At 46.5% G+C, this 21,739-nt stretch overlaps 1 protein-coding gene across 1 annotated transcript in view; it reads right to left on the reverse strand.

Moving 5' to 3' along the window:
- Positions 1-21,739, reverse strand: part of LOC144258017 (acid-sensing ion channel 2) — a 1,355,089-nt gene that overhangs the window by 430,963 nt on the left and 902,387 nt on the right. The window lies entirely within an intron of this gene.

A 21,739-nucleotide genomic window follows, 5' to 3' on the forward strand; every position in this document is an offset into this window, starting at 1 on the left:
CATGAACTCTCTCCTGCTATATCTGTACAGCACCTAGCGCAGTGGCGCACTGATCCTACAGTATCACAGGTACTACTGTAATAAAAAAGTCAGCATCATAATCAATACCATTGCAGCCTGGTAAGTAGAATGTAGCCTTGACAGTGTTGTTCTAAGAACAAATTAGAGACTAAATCCAACTGGCTCCATTTTGTAGTTTTTTTAATGCCAGTTGTACAAATCAATAACATATTTAAAGCTTCCATACCACACCACAGTAATTAAATGCAATGCACTTCTCTTCCAGAACTAATGGTGAAAGCAAGCCAGATTCTGAGTTATGTTTAAAACCCGAGTGCTAAATATATATATATATATATATTGGAATTTTGTTATAAAAAGGGAGGGCTGTTTGTTAGCAATTGGGTAAAATAGTATATTTGTAGCATAGCAAGTAAGAAAAAAAACACTGGCAAAATACTATGCAAAAATTTGCTATGGCAGTGCTAAATATTTCCAGTTACAAACAAGGTTCTTACAGATACTTCAATTTTATGCCAACCCATGCTTCAAGCATACTGTATAGCTCTGCAGTCAGAACTAAACAGAATATGAATCCAATGTTGGTGTCTCTGCTATTTAGTTTGATGCATGCCAGCCAGGTACCTGGCAAGGGTAGCTTATCCAGAAAAACCCCCAACTTTGCAGGCATACAAGAACAAGGCGGGTTTTTACAGCACTTCTAGCAAATGAACCATGTGTACATCATACATTATCCTGCAGCAAATTAGCACAGAAGTCTCTATCCAGTTATTATTCCATAATGTCCCTATTCAGAGAGTAGATGAAGATGGTTCTAAAATGAATTGTGAACACGGATATCTATTGACTCTAGAGCCAATGAAGCAACCCAGTAAATCACAGCTCTCAATATGGTTTGTTTCACAGAAGTGTAATAAGGAAACAGAATGAAACCTCTCATCTCGCGATGCAATTTGTATACCTCCCCTATAATGTATGTCTTGCTAGTTACGATTTTCTAGTCAGTGTCACAAGTAAGATGACTACCTTTATTTGGGGGGATCTTAGATCAAGATGATGTAATTAGCTCTCCTCCTAAGTTTCAACATATGGGGTATATTAGCAGCTTTCTCATAAAAATCAATACACATGGGATGGGAGAACTACAATAAATATTCTTCAAATGAAAAAGGAGTTTTAGGGAATAAATCAAGTGATATAGAACATAGAATTGACAGAACAAAAACAATGGTCAGTACAGTCCAAGTATCTAGATATGTCCATTTGCTTCACAGCAACGTGAATACCACCTATAATTAAGATTGACAGAATGTTTTGTTTTTGGGGTTTTTTTTAATACTTTTAACAGATCATATCAATGTTTATTTTTAAGCATTTTTAAAACATATATGTTTATTGATTTACATTGTTATGGTTATATGAAATTCATAGGAATGTGGGGCTGGAAAGGAACCTTGAGAAGTCTTCAAGTCCAGTCCCCTGCACTGAGGCAGGACCAAATAAACCTACACCAGCCCTGACAGGGTTTGTCCAGTCTGTTCTTAAAAACCTGCAATAATAGGGATTCCACAACCTCCCTTGGAAGCCTGTTCCAGAGCTTAACTGTCTTTATAGTTAGAAAGTTTTTCCTAATATCTCACCTAAATCTCCCTTGCTCCAGGGTAAGCCCATTACTTCTTATTCTACCTTTAGTGGACATGGAGAACAACTGATCAACATCCTCTTTATAAAAGCCCCTGAATCTATTGGAAGACTTATCAGATCCCCGTTTAGTCTTCTTATCTCAAGACTAAAAGTGCCCCCATTTTTTTTACACTTTTCCTCATAGGGCAGGTTTTCTAAACCATTTTTGTTACTGTCCTCTGGACTCTCTACAGTTTATCCACCTCTTTCCTAAAGTGTTATACCCAGATCTGGACACTGTGCTCCAGCTGAGGCCTTCACCAGTGCCGAGTAGAGCAGGACAATTACCTCATGTCTCTTACAGACAACACTTGTGTTAATGATATTAGCCTTTTGTGCAACTGTATCACACTGTTGACTCTCATTCAATTTGTGATCCACTATAATCCCCAGATCCCTTCCATCAGTACTACCGCCTAGCCAGTCAGTCCTCATGTTGAAGCTGTGCATTTGATTTTTCCTTCCTAAACACAGTTATTTGCACTTGTCTTCAATTAATTTCATCTTGTTGATCTCAGACCAATTTTCCAATTTGTCAAGGTCGTTTTGAATGCTGTCCTCCAGAGTGCTTGCAACCCTCCCAGCTCGGTGTCATCCACAGTTTTATAAGTATACTCTCCATTCCATTATCCAAGTCATTAATGAGAATATTTAATAGTACCAGATCCAGGATTGACCCCTGTGGGATCCCACTAGATCCACCTTGCCACTCTGACACAAACCATTGATAACTACTCTGAGTACACCCACCTTACACTAATCTAGACCACATTTCCCTAGTTTGCTTATAAAAATGTCATAGAATATCAGGGTTGGAAGTGACCTCAGGAGGTCATCTAGTCCAACCCCCTGCTCAACGTAGGTCCAATCCCCAACTAAATCATCGTGTCATCTGGGACTCTCCCCAAAGCCTTATTAAAAAAATAAATAAAAAAAATCAAGATTGATCACGTCTGCTGCTCCCACAGAACCATGAACTCTGCCAAAGAAGGAAATTATGATGGTTTGGCATGATTTTCCCTTGACCAACCCAGGCTGGCTATTCTTTATCACCTTTTTAACCTTTAGGTGCTTACACATTGATTGTATAATAATTTATTCCAGTAGAGTCACAGGCACAGAATTCAAGGCAACAAGGGGCCAGCAGATCATCTCATCTGACCTCCTGTACCTCACAGGCCGCCAGCACCCACACACTGAATCCAACAACAGAAATGAGACCAAAGTTTTACAAACCACAACAGAATTGACTCTTCCGTGCTATAGGCAGAGAACAGGAGGGACGGAAGTGCATCAGTGCCCAAGGACAGGGAAATGATGAAGTGAGATATACCCAGATAATCATGGCAAGTGACCTGTACCCACATGCTGTGGAGGAAGGTGAAAAAAAACCCAAAGTCACTGACAATCTGACTTGGGGAAATTCCTCCCTGATCCCTTTCCAGGTATCAAAGATCAGCAGACTCATCTCTAATTCCACAGGTTTTCTCTATTATAGGTTTTATGTTTTGTTTTTTTCTTTCTATTTTTATCAATTTAAAAAGTCCCATTGCAGTAAAATTATGAAGGGGGTCACAATTATTTAATGACTGTAGATGGTGAGATTCAAAACGTGAAAGCTTTATAACTGTTCAACACAAACTGTCAGAGTCATATATCAAAATAAGTATCCTGAAATCAAACATCAAATTCTCAAGCAGCATTTTTCTTACTTTGCCTGTCTGGAAATTTCTATGATCGTGGATGGAAATATCTTTTCATCGACTTGTGCGTGGGTGGTGAAATTGATATTTACCAACAAAAATCTAACCCCTTCAAGCTTATCTACGATACCTTAGTCCAGCTTTTCCATTGTATTATACTGGAGAGACTTCCTGCATGACTTCAGCTGAGTGATCAACTTATGTCCTAAAGTCCCCAACTCAGGACACCATTTAAGCGTGTGCTTAAAGTGCTGTCCTGAATAATGATGCTGTCCTGAATAAGGGCTAAAAAGCATAAGACTCAACAGCTTCTAAGACCCAGATCCTGCAAATGGATATGCCCAGACACAGCCATGGAAGTCAATTGGGCTCCTTACAGCCTTGAGCAGAACCATTTGTAGAACGTAACCCGGTTCCATTTTTATTCTTGATACCATAACTGGGGAAGCCAGGCCAGATTCTGCCTTTTCTTAACACCCATTCAAACACACTGATAATTTTTTCTCTTCTTTTGTACTCTTGCGTATATTTGCTATTCACATATATATGTAATCATGTTTTCATTAAACCACACTATCTCCCTCTACATCCTGCAGCAGTGAGTTCCACAAATTAGTTGTGCAATGCAGAAAAAATACTAAAAAAAACCCCAACTCCGTATCTATTTTGAATTTGTTGTATATAATTTCAAATGTCTCCTCCCTCTTGCATTTTGGGATATGGTAAACAGGAGCACTCATGTTTTTTTTCCTCAGGCATCCAAGTAAGTATCTGAACTGCAAAATACCATGCTTACTTGTATACATCCAATATATGTTCAGCTGCTTTACCTGCTTTATTTCACATAGTTGTGCATAGCTCCAGCAACACTCTTTTGATTGCTTATTCATGCAATCACTTTTTCTAACTGCAGAAAAAGCAGATGCTTTGCATGACACACAGATTCACCTCAAAGCACTTTAATTTTGAACATGAGAACAAGTTCTGCCTGCCCAGCCCACCCCCAGCTCACACTGGAATCAATGATTCTATGAATGCAAGCTGCTTAGGTGGTATCTGAGAATAGAATCTGGAATCCCCAGAACGTCTCAAACCATAGAGTCGTGAATTCTCTTCCTGTGTGTTAACAATAACTCACAGTCAAGCATCAACAAGTCAGCTCAGGACTCAGCACTTTAGCTTGATTGGCCTGCCTAGCCGCAACATTGCAGCTACATCCAAGTGCTGATGCACAGCTCATTCCTCTGCTCCTACCCTCAAGAGGTGGATTTTGAATTTTCTGCCTTGCCAATATAAGCAGGAAGGATGGGGAAAAACATGTTCATTAGTCTTCTTCGGGAGTAAGAAACAGCTGCTGCAGTCTTTGGTAGCTGGGTGGTTAGCTGTAGCATCAAACAGAAGTCTGCATTTGATTCCTACACTGCTCTCCCTGGAATCTTCCCATGATATCAAGGAGAAACAGTGCTTGAGGCTTTGTGTTTCTCAGGATAACAGTGCCTACAAATCATCTCTTCCTTGCTCTCTAAGACTTTAATAAGAGTTCATTAAAACCTACAATCAGGTCTACTGCACTCGTAAATGAAGAAAAAATATGTAGGCTATAAAAGGGAGAGCGGCTCTTTTCAAAATGCAGGTTGAATTCCCATTTGCTTCCTCCTCACTGCTCCTTGCTTATCACTCATATGTTTCCCTCTACTGCCCTATAGGTGTGTGTTTATCTATGTCCTAAACAATTGCCAGCAAAGACCAGACCTCTCCCCTTGTTAGCAAAGGCACCTTTATTAGTAAGACAAAACTCTGCCACTTCTGCCCATAGATACAATAGCACATGCTAGCTCAACGGTACTGGGCTGATCAAAAGAGACCCATAGGGTGTCTTCCTTTCTCTCCCCTATCTTTACAGTTTAGCAGCCAGCCAGCCTCACATGACAAGTTTGAGAACACTGTTCCTTTTGATTTTAGGTATGCATCTCAAACGAGGCTTACAGGCTAGGGAACTGAATTAGTCTCCTGTGTGCAGCAGCAGCATCTAGAAGTAACAAATAGATCTCCCTAAAGACTCTCAGCACGCATGGCATTTAAATCACAACCTGCATCCTTCTCTCCTTGACATCACGATAGGACTGGAACAGCAGAGTATTCCAGTCAGTGGAGTAGGAAAGGGGCATTCAAAAAAGTCAAATGATAGCTGCTATTGATGAAGGCGCGTTCAATTAGCTTTCTCCCCAAGAGCAGCACCTTATTCCACAAATAATCCCAGAGAAATCAAAGGGATGGCTTGCACAGTAATGTTCTCCTCGTGGTGAATAAGGAAAGCAGAATTGGCTCCTAAGCTTATTCTTCACTGCAGGGTTCACTTGCGTGTTGCCCCTAACTTGACTCCTGTCCACACACAAAAACCCTGGACTCAAGTGCAGCGGTGCTTTTAACATGAGTTGCCTGGCCCATCAAGGAGGTAAGCTACAGCTCAAGTTAGCACAACAGATGAGCTGCTAACACAATCTCTCTTCACCAATGTTCTTTCACATGTGAGGAAGCTGAGTAGACACAGCACTTACATGGGGAGATTTTGCTTCCCCCGTTGGGGCTGGAGAGTTATGGAGACTCAGGGTATGCTGGGAGTCCTAGCCCCTCTGAGGAATAAAGTCACAGGAAGCACTGGAGGGGGTTGTCAGCGTGGGAGGACTTGAGTGGTTGTTTTTAAAGCAGAAGCCCTCATACAAGGAAGACTGCTCTGTTGGGAAACACTGCTCTTTTATTTGGGGCTACCCTATATGAGGCTCTGTAGTCAAGTCGTGGGAGGAAGGGGAAATCAGAACTGTGGAGACAGGAGTGCTTTGTCCTTAAGTGCACACAGCACATTTTGTAGGCAGCCACCTGGGAGTGGAGTACTGGGGATTCCATGGGCACAGGATGGTTACAGAAACTCAGGGCCAAAGGGTAAGAGGGGAGGGTCTATAAACCTGATCTCCTCAGGATTGTTAACACAATGATTAATGATTGTAGCGATTACTAACAAATTTAGAAACATTGTGAAGCAGCCAATAGGACTTGGGCAGAGTGAACCGCAACCTAGAAAAGGCGGGAGGGACTGTTTTGTTCTATGACCTTGTGTGTGTGTTTTTACTTGCCCAATATGCCATCTTAAAACAAAACTGGTCTATGTTTTTGTTTTATCTGCACTTCCAAGGACACTGCGCTCACATTTAACCCATCCAGGGCTGAACTGGGACCTGAACCCAGGTGTCTTGCACTGCAGGTCAGCCGTGCATTTCAAACTCTCACAAACCCCTCTCACAGTATAATTCTGCCCAGAGCTTTCTAGACCAATGTCATTTCACAGTGTTGCTTCCTCTTTGTCAAAATAATTACACCCATATGTCCCTCTATAGGTGCTGGAACTAGGGGGGCTGCCACACCCCTGGCTTGAAGTGGTTTCCGTCATATACTGGGTTTACAATTCGGTTCAATTGTTCTCAGCGCCCCCACTATACAAACTGTTCCAGCCCGCCTGTGCCCCTCTAATCCTGAGTTAGTTCCTTGTCTATTCCAGGCCCAGATCACTTGGCAAACTCACAGTAAAAACCCAGAATGAGCTGAATATTGATGCATTTCAGTTCTGATCACCAGTACATGATTGCTTTATATAACAAAGCTGGCAGCCAGCATGTCCCTATTAACATCTGCAAAATCCCATTGGGAGGTGGCAATCCCTCAGCTAGAATTGTGGGATTTTGGCTCCAACCTCTCCCTCCCTCAAAAAAAAAAAAAAAAAAAAAAAGAATAAAACCACCATGTCACATACTTGAACTTTGAAAACAATCTAGTAGGCTCTCGATGTTTGACTGATATGGTCTGGATCATGATAGTTTTCAAAAGGCAACCTGTTCCAAGCTAGCCCTCTGAGGTTCCCCCAAAAAGAGAGTGCAGGTGGGAACAATTGTCTTTCTCTTCTAGGAACAAGGGAGGGAGAAATCTACAATGGGTGAAATTCTGGCCCCACTGAAGTCAAAGAGTGTTTGTTGCCAGGATTTTCCCTTTGCTTGAGGCTGGGGGAAGGAACTAGGTCACAGCCCGGCTGCTTGGGGAGGAAGAAATCAAATACTAGCTGGCTTTGGCAATGGGGAATCAAGTGCTAAAACAGGGCCTTTATTCTGCCTTCAGCTTATCCGCACAACTCCCAGTTGGAGTTTTGCTAGTCAATGGGTGGCACTTACAGCCCCAGAGCGTCAGGCTGGGTAAGACTCATGGGAAGCAGGGGGAAAGAAAAGGACTCGATCCTGGGCCACGCTGGGCTGTGGGCTGGTCCCTCAGGAAGGTAACAACTACTGGGGAGAGCGGAGCTGACTTGGAGACAGGAGAGGGTGTGTGCGCTGGAGGAAAGGGGTGGGAAGAGGACAGTGAGGTCCTGATTTGGAGGAGAGAGTTGAGATGGGGGGGAGAGCTCAAGCTCTAAAGGAGGGGAGAGCCTGCCCTGGCTGTCCCAGGCCCACTCACCGCAGAGAAGTTCTGGGGCCCGCACAACTCGCCGCGGTACTTGCAGGAAAGCAGCATGTCCTCCAGCTGGTGGCCCAGGCGGTCCATAAAGTCGGCGCTGATGCCCTCGTAGTGTCGGGGCGGCAGGAAGAGGCGGAAGTCGGCGAGCTTGGCGAACCACTGCAGACGCGCCTCGTCGCCGCGGAGCAGCTCGGTGAGCAGCGGGCGGGCGGTGCGGTTGGGCAGCAGCAGCCCCAACCAGTGGCCGGCGTAGTAGAGGTCTCCCTTGGAGAGGCGGGGGAAGCGCAGCGGGTTGTTGTTGCAGAGGGTGACGGCGGGGAAGGGCAGCTGGCGGCTCCACTCGGTGCGCACCTGGGTGTGCGAGGGGAAGGCGAGCCAGTGCAGCAGGCGGCTGGAGGACCAGGAAAGCAGCAAGCCCAGCGAAGTGCAGAAGGCCAGCACCCAGAGCGCCCGCCGCTGCAGCGCCGCCCGCCGGGAGCACATCTGCCGCAGCCCGTGCAGCCGGGGGCGCAGCAGCTGGGCCCGGCGCGCCCGGCGGCCCCGAGCCATGGGCGCTCCCCTCCGCTGCCGCAGGGCGATCGCGGCCGCGCAGCCGGGGCCCCAGCATTCAGTCAGGCCTCGGCCAGCAGCGGCCCCGAGCGGCTGGGGCAGCCGCCATGGGGAGCTGCCGGCGCCGGCAGAGGGGAACTCTCAGCCGGGCAGGAGCTTCGGCAGCGCAGCATGCCCGGCGCCGCCTCCCACCCCTGGGAGCTACCGGGGGCGGACAAGCCCCCGCCCGGGCACCCTCTGCCTCAGTCCCCGACCCCCCCCCTAGAGCCTCTTCTGCGGGCGCCCCTCTCCAGGGGCCCCGCTGAGCCCCCTCTCCCTGCCGGGGCGCAGGCGCTTGGACACTCGCTCTGCGGGCACCTGCGCCGGGCACCGTCTTCTCCGGGCTCCCACTGCGCTAACGCCCTTCCTCCATCCCCGAGCCGCCCCCCGGGGCTGGCGAGCTGCTGCTGCCCCGGCGAGCCCGGTGTCGGCGCCCGCTGCGCTCCCCGCGGGAGACTCCTAGTCTCTAAGTGCGGCTGGCAGCTTGCGCCCGTCCCGCGCTCTCCAGGCTCCGCCTGCGCTGGGGGTCGCTCATGAGGCCATGCCTGGGGAAGGGTGGGCGGGGGCCGGTGCCCTCCCGCGGTCAGCGCCGGGGCTCAGCTGGGGTTTCCTCTCTGTGCTGGCCGAGACGCTCTGGAATCGCTCCCCGCTTCTGCCTGGTTCCGGCTCGGGATGCAGCTTCCTTCTTCCAGCAACGCGGCTGAAGAGGAGGAGGAGACGCCGCAGCGACGGTGGCAGGAGGGGGGCGAGCCTTTCTGCGGTTCAAATCCCCAGCCTGGGGCCGGGCGGCGGGATTCAGGCCGCCGGGCACAAGCTCCCTCCTCCGGCTCCCCGGGGCTCACGATTCCCCCAGCGAACGGCAGCCTCCGATCCCGGGCTGGGGGAGGTGGAAGCAGCAAGTTCCCCTCCCCGCGCCGGGTCTGAGCAGATCTGGGTGTCCGGGAGCTTCAGCAGTCCCCGAGGTGGGAAGAGGAGCGAGCCTGGACCCCTCCTTGGCACCCCTGACCGCGGTGCGCCCTGGAGAGGCAGCGGGGGCTCCTTGAGCGCAGCCTGCTACTGAGAACCAGGGCATGACGCGCCCGGCTCCAGCGAGGAGGGGAGTGAGTGGGGGCTGGTTTGCCTCCGGATGCGTATTAACCCTGCCCACCCTCCAGCCATTTGGGAAGGCGAACCCCTCGCCTGAGGAGCAACAGTCTGTGGGGAGGGCGAGGGCACCGATGTATTTTGTCTTCTGGATTCATGGGTTGCTTTGGGGGGATCGAAGGAGTGTCACAACGATTGCACACAAGGGTTAGATTAGGCGGGTTTGCCGGGGGGCTATAACCAAGGGTTAATTGTTTGTTCTGGGGGGGGGGGGGCTCTTCATGAGCACTATAGAGGGGCGGTGTCCCTGGCCTCACTCCCCCTCAACGGGCAGTCCCACCTATCCTCCCCATCTCTTTCCATTTCCTTGGTTGATTCCTAGAAAGGAGAAGACAACAACATATAACTCAGCCCTCTTCAATTAGCTCAGGCCCCTGCATAGTGTCATTTACAATTACAACTCTGTCTCCCCCCCGCCCCCCCGAATTTTCTTTCTGGTTTGGAAGTTTCATTTGCACATCAGAACAAACAGGCTAGGCTCCCCCTCTTCTGCTTTGTTGCATTTTTGATAGCTCTGGCAATCATGTTGCCTACTTTAAGTCAGACTGTGTTCTCTCCTTCAACAGCCAAGGGGGGGGGGTATCATTATATTCACAAGCAGAAACTAATAAGGGAGGGCTTTAGATGCCAATTACAATGTTATGGGTTTTAAAAAAAATCTTTTGTATATTTCTATTTAAACTGAGAGATGAAAGGCTAATATCCATTACAAACAGCCACAATACTGCAAAGTTTAAAAATGGAGTGACATCAACTTTACTATTATTATTAATGTGTATCATGAGAGCAGCTAGACTGGGGTGGGCAAACTTTTTGGCCCGAGGGCCACATCAGGGTTGTGAAACTGTATGGAGGGCCGGGTAGGGAAGGCTGTGCCCCCCAACCAGGAGGCTGTGCCTGCGCCCTGTTCACCCTTCCCACTCCCTGTCCCCTGACTGCCCCGACTGCTATCCACACCCCCACCCCCTGACAGGACCCCCGGGACTCCCACACCCTATCCAATGCCCCCATCCCCAACCACCCCAGAACCTCCGCCCCATCCAATGGCCCCCTGTCCCATGACTGCCCCCCCGGACACCCCGCCCCAACCACTCTCTATCCCCTGACTGCCCTGGGACCCCCTCCCCTGCCACATGGGTGCATGCCACCTCTGCCCCCTTACCCTGCTGCTCGGAGCAGCAGGAGCTTGCAGCCCCGCTGCCCTCGCAACAGTGTGGCTGCAGGGGCCGGGGGGAGCGGGGGAGGGGCTGGGGAGGAATCTCCCGGGTCAGGAGCTCAGGGGCTGGGCAGAACAGTCCCGCGGGCCCTACTTTGCCCACCTCTGACCTAGAGGCCCCAGTCAGGACTTACACGCAGAAGGTAGTTCCTTGCCCAAAGCTCTGGAGGATACAGGTTGTTACAACACTTTAATAACTATATGCATGGTAGTATTATAGTATACATTGTATATTTAAATGTCGGGAAGTTATGTTAACTCATCCCACAGTTCTGTTCACCCATGCCAAGTTTCCCACAACATTTTGCAAAGCTGAAGTCAGCTTTGTCATTAAAAATAATAGGAAGCCTCTCAAAGCTAAGAGACATGAATGGTGTGTCCTAGCACAAGTTGGGATGTCCCTCTACATGGCTGGTTTGGAATGTGGGATCCAAAACAGCGATAATGAAAGGTACAAAACAGCAAGTTAAGGAACTGGAGGGTTGGCTCTTAGGTAAAAAGGCAAGGTGCTTTTTAACTTGTAAACAGCCATAAGCTAAATAGAGAGAGTTCTAGGGTTGTATCTTTGAAGCAAACCTGTTTGAGGTAGACATGCTGCGAGATAAGAATTGCTTCCTGGAAGGTATGTATGTCTTCATTTTGTATTGTGCTGTTTTGTCTTTAGCCAAACTCAGTCAAATGTGTGGTCTATTTGGTTCCTTGGACACTTTTAATAATGAACCACAAGTGTAGGCAGTCACTTGGCTATACATATTATACAACTACATGTTGATTAATAATATTTGTATAACACCTATGATGAGTTCACAGGGATTGTTTCACCTACTCTTCTGAAATGCAGCCACCTTTGGCACGTGAATTTGTCTGAACTGCCTTCATTTTTATTTATGATTTAAATGAGGAATAAATAATAGACATGTATAATATCAAACAATAGACTGCACTATCTGCCTTCGACCCAGTGTGACACTTTAGTCTAAATTCATTGTTCTTATGAGTTTTGTTTTGCATATTTTTACCCAATAGATGGAGCCATTACCGCCTTATATCTAGATCCTTTTGAGAGCGCTTTTTAGATGCGATAGACCAGCTATCGTGTGTAGTCCTGGGGATATTCTCATCTCCCATTAGGTACCATGAAAACTATGGCTGTGTTCCTGCAAACATTTACACACATACTCCACTTTACTCCCTTAAGATGCCTCCATTATCTTTGATGGGATGGCTCACATAAGTACAGTGGATTTGTGTTTGCAGGATTGGATCTTGAAGGTGCACACAGAATATACCATTTCACTGGCTAACAAACAGGTACTACAACAGTGCCAAACCAGTTGTCACTCGGACATGAAGAGCCTGAGCCACAGCACACTGATGGGGGTTGGACTAGATGACCTTCAGGGGTCCCTTCCAACCCTGATATTCTATGATTCCTGATATTCTATGATGTGATCTGGGAGCCTTTGCAGACTTTCCAGTTGATCGGGAATACTCCCATTCACTTCTGGTGGCTTTAGAATAGATTCAAAGGGAAAAGGCCCAGATCCCCAAAGGCATTTTGGCTCCTAATGTCCCGTCATTTCAATGGAAGTTCAAAGCATAAATATCTCTGAGGCTCCGAGCCAAAAATCTGCTGTCGGAAATGAAGGGTGGATCACAACTCCAGTATTCCGCGCTCCCTAACGACAGGTTACCTCATTGTATTTTCATTGTGCACCTGTTACGATTTGACGCAGTTGTAATGGGTGGCTAGACCCTGCTCTCTGTGGGAGTCAGTGAGAGTTTTGCCATTGGCTCAATGGGGGCATAAGTAATACACGAACAACTTTGTCATGAAGCAGTTAGGGTTGCTGCACGCAGCAAGCCTGACATGAACCCAGAAAAGCAAAGACATAACTAGTTATCTTACTGTCTTCTTCCACCCACAAGCATACACCTTACCATTGTCACACCTGTTACACCCCACAGGCCATGCCGCATTAGTATTATTTATTTCTATGGTGGTATGTTAAGGAGTCCCACTTATGGACCAGGATCCCACTGTGCTAGGTTCTGTACAAACACAACAAAAAGGTGCGCCCTTCTCCATGTACTCCTTAACCAGATTATTTCCCCCACAAAACCAATAGTTGTGGATGGTTTTTAAGGCCTGGCTTGACAAAGCCCTGGCTGGGATGATTTAGTTGAGGCTGGTCCTGCTTTGAGCAGAGGATTGGACTAGATGAGCTCCTGAGGTCCCTTCCAACCCTAATCTTCTAGGATTTTATGTTTGGTGTAGTGGTTAGTTGTTTGGGGAGGGGGTAGCTTGGTAAAGGGTTAAGTTATAGGCAATAATAGAAGGCTGTCATGTAGTGCTAAAAAACTTTTTTAAACACCACCAAATGCACCAGATCTATCCAGGATCCAGCTCCTTGACAGGTATAGCAGAGATAGATAACGGAATTTTTTTTTAAACAAGATAAAAGTCAACAGTGAAAAGTAGAATGGCCAAGGAAACATTTAAACTAAAGCGCAAATTCCTATTAAAACCTTCTGATGAGAAACCAAACCAAAACTATGCAGAAAATTCAAAAGGTATAAAAACTAACCCAGTGTGAAATTTCCACCAATTAGCTACCTACTTTTAGAGAAAACCAGGGACCTATGTCCACTTTCAAGCCTATTTTAGAATGCAGCCCTAACTATGGAGTCACTTAATAAGGGCCACATAAAGAATGGGCCTGGTTCTCATTTATATGGCCTGGGTAGTTTAAAGGGGCCTTATTGTGAATTAGAATCCAGAGCCTGATCCTGAAAATGTTACTCATTTGGCCACAATTAGGATAGGGGGCGCTGTTGAGCTAGGACAGCCGGTGTCAAGTGGAGTGCCCCAGGGGTCGGTCCTGGGGCCGGTTTTGTTCAATATCTTCATAAATGATCTGGAGGATGGTGTGGATTGCACTCTCAGCAAATTTGCGGATGATACTAAACTGGGAGGAGTGGTAGATACGCTGGAGGGCAGGGATAGGATACAGAGGGACCTAGACACATTGGAGGATTGGGCCAAAAGAAATCTGATGAGGTTCAATAAGGATAAGTGCAGGGTCCTGCACTTAGGACGGAAGAACCCAATGCACAGCTACAGACTAGGGACCGAATGGCTAGGCAGCAGTTCTGCGGAAAAGGACCTAGGGGTTACAGTGGACGAGAAGCTGGATATGAGTCAGCAGTGTGCCCTTGTTGCCAAGAAGGCCAATGGCATTTTGGGATGTATAAGTAGGGGCACAGCGAGCAGATCGAGGGACGTGATCGTCCCCCTCTACTCAACATTGGTGAGGCCTCATCTGGAGTACTGTGTCCAGTTTTGGGCCCCACACTACAAGAAGGATGTGGATAAATTGGAGAGAGTCCAGCAAAGGGCAACAAAAATGATTAGGGGTCTGGAACACATGACTTATGAGGAGAGGCTGAGGGAACTGGGATTGTTTAGTCTGCAGAAAAGAAGAGTGAGGGGGGATTTGATAGCAGTCTTCAACTACCTGAAGCGGGGTTCCAAAGCGGATGGATCTAAACTATTCTCAGTGGTGGAAGAGGACAGGACAAGGAGTAATGGTCTCAAGTTGCAGTGGGGGAGGTTTAGGTTGGATATTAGGAAAAACTTTTTCACTAGGAGGGTGGTGAAACACTGGAATGCGTTGCCTAGGGAGGTGGTAGAATCTCCTTCCTTAGAAGTTTTTAAGGTCAGGCTTGACAAAGCCCTGGCTGGGATGATTTAATTGGGGATGGGTCCTGCTTTTGAGCAGGGGTTTGGACTAGATGACCTCCTGAGGTCCCTTCCAACCCTGATATTCTATGATTCTAGGACCAGTATAAACAGAGAGGAAGACACAATCCCTGGCCAGAGGAGTTCACAATCTAAGATCCCCATCTTTCAAACCTGAATGTGACTATGGTATGTCGTTGTCTGCAAGATTGGGGCCTACGTGGAATAAGGTTCTCACAGGCCCAATCATTTCAGCAGAGGTGTGATTTACTTTGCTTCCCAGAACTCCAGTCCAACTTCTGTGAGTGAGGCTGGCAGGGTTGGCCCCAATTCTGTGAAAGGACAATTGGGTTACTGATAACGTGGTGTTTGTATCCAAGACTTGGGTAATCTTTGGAAAAGCTGTTATTTTGGCAGTTCTGTAGCGGTCAAGAGGAGAGAGTCCCTGCATGCAGTAGGCCAGATGGCAGCGTGGTGACCATAGGCTGCAGAATGCTGGTTAGCATTCTGCTGAATTATCTTAATATTATCAAAACCCATAAAAATGAAGGGCTCGATTATGACTTTTATGAGCCTAAGCCACACTGGAGAGGCACTTTGGTTAAGCAGCAGTGCCTGGGAGGTATTTTGCAAAGTAATGCACATTGAAGAACATAATCCTAACTATATAGTCAAAATGATGGGGTCTAAATTGGCTGTTACCAGTCACAAAAGAGATCTTGGAGTCACTTTTCTGAAAACATACTTTTCTGAAAACATCTGCTCAATGTCCAGTGGCAGTCAAAAATGTGAATAAAATGTGAGGAGCCATTAAGAAAGGAATAGATAATAAGACAAAATATTGTAATGCCCCTATTTAGATCCATGATGCATGCACACCTTGAATACTGCATACACTTCTGGTCCCCCCATTTCAAAAAAGAGATATTAGAATTGGAAAAGGTACAGAGAAGGGCAACAAAAATGATTAGGGGATGGAACAGCTTCCGTATGAGGAGAGATTAAACAGACTGAGACTGTTCAGCTTACAAAAGAGACAACTGAGGGGGATAGGACAGAGGTCTATCAAATCATGACTGGGGTGGAGACAGTGTATAAGGATGTGTTGTTTACCCCTTCACATAACACAAGAACTAGGGGTCATCAATGAAATTAATAGGCGGCAGGTTTAAAACAAACATAGGGAAGGATTTCTTCCCACAACACCCAGTCAAGCTGTGAAACTCATTGCCAGGGGATGTTGTGAAGGCCAAAAGTATAACTGGGTTTAAAAAAAAAATTAGAGAAGTACCTGGAGGATTGGTCCATAAATGGCTATTAGCCAAGTTGGTCAGGGATGCAACCCCATGCACTGGGTGTCCCTAAACCTCTGACTGTGAAAAGCTGGAACTGGGCAACAGGGGATCACTAGATAAATTGTCCTGTTCTGTTAATTCCCTCTGAAGCAGCTGGCATTGGCCACTGTCCGGAAAACAGGATACTGGGCTAGATGGACCTTGGTCTGACCCAGTGCAGCCATTCTTAAGTTCCTTGAAAGGCATAATGTCTTTAAAAGGGAGTGCAGGAAGAGGCATGCTTTGCTTTACTTGATCAATAAGTACAACGGAGCTTCTTCCAGCAGAGCCATATGGGAGGAGGGTAGTAAGAGTGGCAGGTCCTATCCCTTCCCAGAAATATTCCCCTATGCTGCTGGAAATCTTTGAATGCAAAGCGAAGACCCCTCAAATAGAACACAGCAGGTAGAACACAACAGTCTGCAGTGGGTGGGTGGATGGGTGGGGGGGATATCAGATATGTGGGAGGTGAGGGAACCTCCATCCTTAGAGGTTTTTAAGGTCAAGCTTGACAAAGCCCAGGCTGGGATGATTTAGTTGGGGATTGGTCCTTCTTTGAGCAGGGGGTTGGACTAGATGACCTCCTGAGGTCTCTTCCAACCCCAATCATCTATGATTCTATGATACTGGACGCTGTTGGGAGGAGGAATTCCCGGGTGAATAGACTGATACGATTCGCCACACTGGATCAGCTTATCTTCCATCAAAACCCTTGGATGGATCTTGGGAGTATGCACTTGCTTTGTGTATTTTAAAGATGAACTTTTCCCAAATAATTCCCATCTTGGCGGGAACAGCCATGAGAAATTCAAGCTCAAACCGCTGTGCTCTGAGAAAGCTGAAAAGCCTCCGCAAGAGGGTTTTAGACTGAAGCTGTCACTATAGAGTTAATTCTAGTGTTGCTACTTCAAGTCCTGTGATGTATAGAAAAACTGCTCTTTTCTGGAAGGCAATTTGATACAGGTGTAGATCTGAGAGGCCTGCAGAGGGCCAGCTTTTCTGGAACAGGAACATAATTGTCAAAGATTTTTGTTGTCTCTGGATTTTTTTTCTTGAAGGCAAACTATTGAACTGTCAGCTGTGATATTCTCCTAGTTCATTTGGCATTCTTAAAGGAAGATCCTCCCAGCTATAATATCTCTGCATTGTCTGTGCCATAGAGATTTATGGGGTTTTTTTGCTATGTGTGTTTTGGATGTGAAACACTTGATGCAAAATAAAATACAGAAAGCAGAAATAATGTACATAAATAATCCGTAGTTGGCTATGCATTCATTCACCTACATGCATTTTAGTGGCGATGTCAGCAACCCCTAAATAATTAAAGTAGTAAACCAGTTTCCGTTTTACAGGCCTATTTTAAGACCTCAGAAATTTGTGGACGCTTTTGCTCTGAAATTTTCCATAGTCAGTGTCTGCCCACCTGTGATTTGTTTTAATTAAGTAAAAATGTTACCGCTGTTTTTGAACTATATGGGTCCTCAATGGGACTACCCAGAGTGTCTAAAGCTTAGCATATGAGCATGTCTTTGCAGGATAGGGACCATAAGATGTGACCATGTAATTACAGATGGTCTCCAATGCATATATATTCACAATAATGAAACCTACCCTGATCTAGCACTTTTCATCCATAGATCTCAAGCACTTTACAAAGGAGTCAGTGGCGTTATCCCCATTTTGCAGATGGAGAAACTGAGGCACAGAGCAGTGAAGTGATTTGTCGAAGGGCTTGCAGCAAACTAGTGGCAGAGTCAGAGATTGAACTCAGGTTTGTCTGAGGCCAAATGCAGGTCCCTAGCCACTAGACACCCACAGTTAACATGATACATTCAACCTAAAGTTTGGCATTTCCCAATGAACAATGCAACCTTTGTGTTACGTTAATGTTTCATGAAAACGTATGAAAAAACTAAAATAATTTTTAAAAGGAATGGCTTTTCATTTCTTTAACATTTTTCATGACATAGTTTCAGTTTTGACTCCATCCCCTCCCTCCATCTCTCCCCTGTTTCCATGAAAAAATGAAAATATTTTGGGCTTTCAACGAAATATTTTTGAACGTTTGAGATTTTTTTTTAAAATCATTTTTCAACAAAATAATTCTTCCATCAACCTAGCTGTGTCTTAGTGTCAAGCTAAATATGGTGCTCAGGGCGTGAAATTTTTCACAGTCCTGAGTGACATAGCTAGGTTGAGCTGATTTGTAAGTGTAGACCTGGCCTTTGTTTCTGTGTGCCTCAGTTTCCCCATCGCGCGCTGGGGTTGTGAGGCTAAATGCATCAAAGATGAGGAGGGGCTCAGATGTTACAACAATACAGGGCATAAATTAGCTAAGGGATTGGTGTCAGGGCTGGAGGATACTGTGTCGGTCACCGAGTCAACCCCTCCCCCATCATAAATATAAAGGGAAGGGTAACCACCTTTCTGTATACAGTGCTATAAAATCCCTCCTGGCCAGAGGCAACATCCTGTTACCTGTAAAGGGTTAAGAAGCTCAGCTAACCTGGCTGGCACCTGACCCAAAGGACCAATGAGGGGACGAGATACTTTCAAATCTTGGGGGCGGGGGCCGGGGGAGAAAGGCTTCTGTTTGTGCTCTTTGTTTACATGGTTGTTCTCTCTGGGGACTGAGAGAGGCCAGACAGAATCCATCTTTTCCAAACCATCCTAATCCAAGTCTCCAATATTGCAATCAGTATAGGTAAGCCAGGCAAGGTGGATTACTTTATCTGTTGTTTTATGTGAATTTTCCCTGTGTTAAGAGGGAGATTTATTCCTGTTTTCTGTAACACAGAGGGGGATGCTCTGTGTTTTGAATCTGAATACCCTGTAAAGTATTTTCTATCCTGATTTTTACAGAGGTGATTCTTTTACCTTTTCTTTAATTGAAATTCTTCTTTTAAGAACCTGATTGATTTTTCATTGTTCTTAAGATCCAAGCGTTTGGGTCTGTGTTCACCTGTACAGTTTGGTGAGGATTCTTATCAAGCCTTCCCCAGGAAAGGGGGTGTAGGGCTTGGGGGGATATTTTGCGGGAAGACATCTCCAAGTGGTCTCTTTCCCTGTTCTTTGTTTAAAACGCTTGGTGGTGGCAGCATACAGTTCAAGGCCAAGGCAAAGTTTGTACCTTGGGGCAGTTTTTAACCTAAGCTGGTAAGAATAAGCTTAGGGGGTCTTTCATGCAGGTCCCCACATCTGTACCCTAGAGTTCAGAGTGGGGCAGGAACCCTGACACCCCATTTTCAAAGCATGCCCTCCATCAGTCAAACATTCACACCCTTGTCTAGCTGTATAGCTACTTTTTTTGCATCACCACCTTTGCAGAGAGGAGATGGCAAGGGGAGCCATGCCATTTCAAACCCTTAAGAATCAAATACAACTCAGCTTCTTTTTCCTTTGAGATTATCATTTCTCTTAATCCTTTTTAGCTTTAAATGTGCAGTGAGAAAAAGCAAATGGGTATAATTGAAAGGGGGGGAATGATCTTTCTAGTCTGTGGTGTGTCTCTCTGTCTATATTTTCTAGCGTGGGTGTGAGTGACAGATTGGATAGAATAATCTTTTAGAGAGAGAACACACTCCATGGCCGAAAGATCTAAGTATCAGTTGAAGTCAAGAAGGGTACTGCTACAGTGCAGATGGGATAGGGTGACCAGACAGCAAATGTGAAAAATTGGGACTGGGGTGGTGGGTAATAGCGCCTGTATAAAACAAAGCCCCAAATATCGGGACTGTCCCTATAAAATCAGGACATCTGGTCACCCTAGGATGGGAGCATGCCTTCCAGCATGGGCAGAATGACTTGCTCTAGCTCCGCTCAAGCAAGCATGCTAAAAACAGCAGCGTGGGCCTTGCAGCATGGGCAGAAGCTTGGGCTAGTCACCCGAGATCAAGCCTATCTAACTGCTTATGTCCAGGCTCAGATGACTAGCCCAAGCCACAACATCCATACTGCTGTTTTTAGCTTGCTAACTTGAGCGTAGCTGGCATGTGTCTGTCCGGTCATGTCGAGAGGCATGCTCCCAGTTTCAATATAGACATTCCCTGGGAGTCTATGCAGCCCAAAGCTGTAAACAGGTCCAAAGCAGTGGATACCTAGAGTGGCAAACGGTCAGTGCATCTGGAATAGCTCTAGAATGGCGCTGCTTTCAGAACTGTTTCTAAAGGGGCTGGTTAAGAGGCTGCTCCAAATGTAAGATACGGCATGATATACAACAGAGTTGGATAAGGGCAAAGGAGACATTTGGAAGGGGATGGGGGTACAGCAGGAATTGAAAGCTCAGGCATAGCTGGGAACAGAGTTATAGGCCCTGTTTCTCTTATTTACATTGCCCTTAATGGAGTTACACCTGATTGTACCCTTGCCAGAAGAGACCCACTGAGAGCACAGGCGGAGGAGCAGAAGAAGCATGGCCGCTAAGAAGAAGACAAGTGGAAACCAGTGCAGAGATCCAGGAAGTGAGGCAGCACTGGAGAGAGTCAGGGGGCAGGAGAATTGATCCTAGAACATCGTAAGTGAGGGGGAAGGGGTTTAGTATTGTTCTCTCTGAAAAGGGAACGCCTGCGGCTGCTGAGCCTCCGGGTACCTTTCCTCAGAGTCGTTCCTTTGCATTGTCAAATTAAAAAACTCCCAAGTATTGACATTCCTTTGCTGCCTGACATTGTGCTGGGTAAGATCTTGCCGTTTCAGTTCACAGCTCTGTTTCTGAAAGGCTGCGTTGCGCGGGTGCGTTCTCCTTTCACATAACACCGGCGGCACCACCGCTTCGCTTCAGCGTTTCATAAAGCTCCAAAGCTTTTTATTGCTTTGCGCACACTGCCACAGGAGATGTTCTGGCTTAATTAAAAAATGTCTCTGGGAAAAAAAAAAAAGCAAGTTCTCTTTACTGTTAAAATCTGCATCATCCAGCAGCTCTCTTTTAGCACCACGTGCAGTCAGGATCACACTCCAGGGGGCCAGTTCTCCACTACGTTACTCAACGGATCTTCACCAATCAGAAACTGAGTCACCAGGGGGATAAACAAGGCCAGAAGAGCCAGACCCAAAAAAGACAGAAGGTCCAGTTCTGATCTCACCCTGGTGAAAATGAGAAGTAACTCAGGAAATTGCATGGGTGCAAACATGAGATAAGAATCAGGTGCAGAATTAAGATAAGAATTAAGGACAAATCCTGCCAGCCCCCTTTGCCCAGACCATCCTACCCTAACAGCCAGTAGAGCTGGAAAGATAGGAGACCTGGAATTCTGCTTTGCAAGAAGGTAAACCAATGCTCTGCCTTCCGCTGGGGGACAAAACATATGTCCAATAAAAGATATTACCTCACCCGCCTTGTCTCACTTCACAATCAGGCCAGTCAAAGGGACTAGGTCAGTGGATCTCTGCTTATGTAAATACACAAACCAAATCACTCCACATGGGGGTACAGTAGCTCATCTCATGTGGGTGCTCCATGGCCTTAGAGAGAATTCCACTCCTGAGCTCTGCAGAACTCCCCTGTGCAAATCCCTTTCCACTTGGGCCCGGCTCAGGGTATGTGATGAGGCATCCACCTCACACTTGCCCTGAAGAGGTTAATGGAAGCCAGATAGGCCAGTTAAGCTATTAGGTGGCAGGCTGGAGTATTAAGGCTGAGAGGAAAGCCCTAATGAGGAGAAGTGCACCTGTGTGGGAACAGGTGGGGTTTCTCTAAAGCCAGGGAGCTGATAGCAGAGGAGGGCTGCAGGGGAGTTGGTTGCAGTCACTCCCTGGGTGAAGAGAGGTTTGTTTGGGACTGTAGAGGGTAGTCCAGAATTACTCTCTGGGAGGAGGG

This window comes from Eretmochelys imbricata, chromosome 27 (genome assembly GCF_965152235.1).
Source record: "Eretmochelys imbricata isolate rEreImb1 chromosome 27, rEreImb1.hap1, whole genome shotgun sequence".
Classification (NCBI taxonomy): domain Eukaryota; kingdom Metazoa; phylum Chordata; order Testudines; family Cheloniidae; genus Eretmochelys; species Eretmochelys imbricata.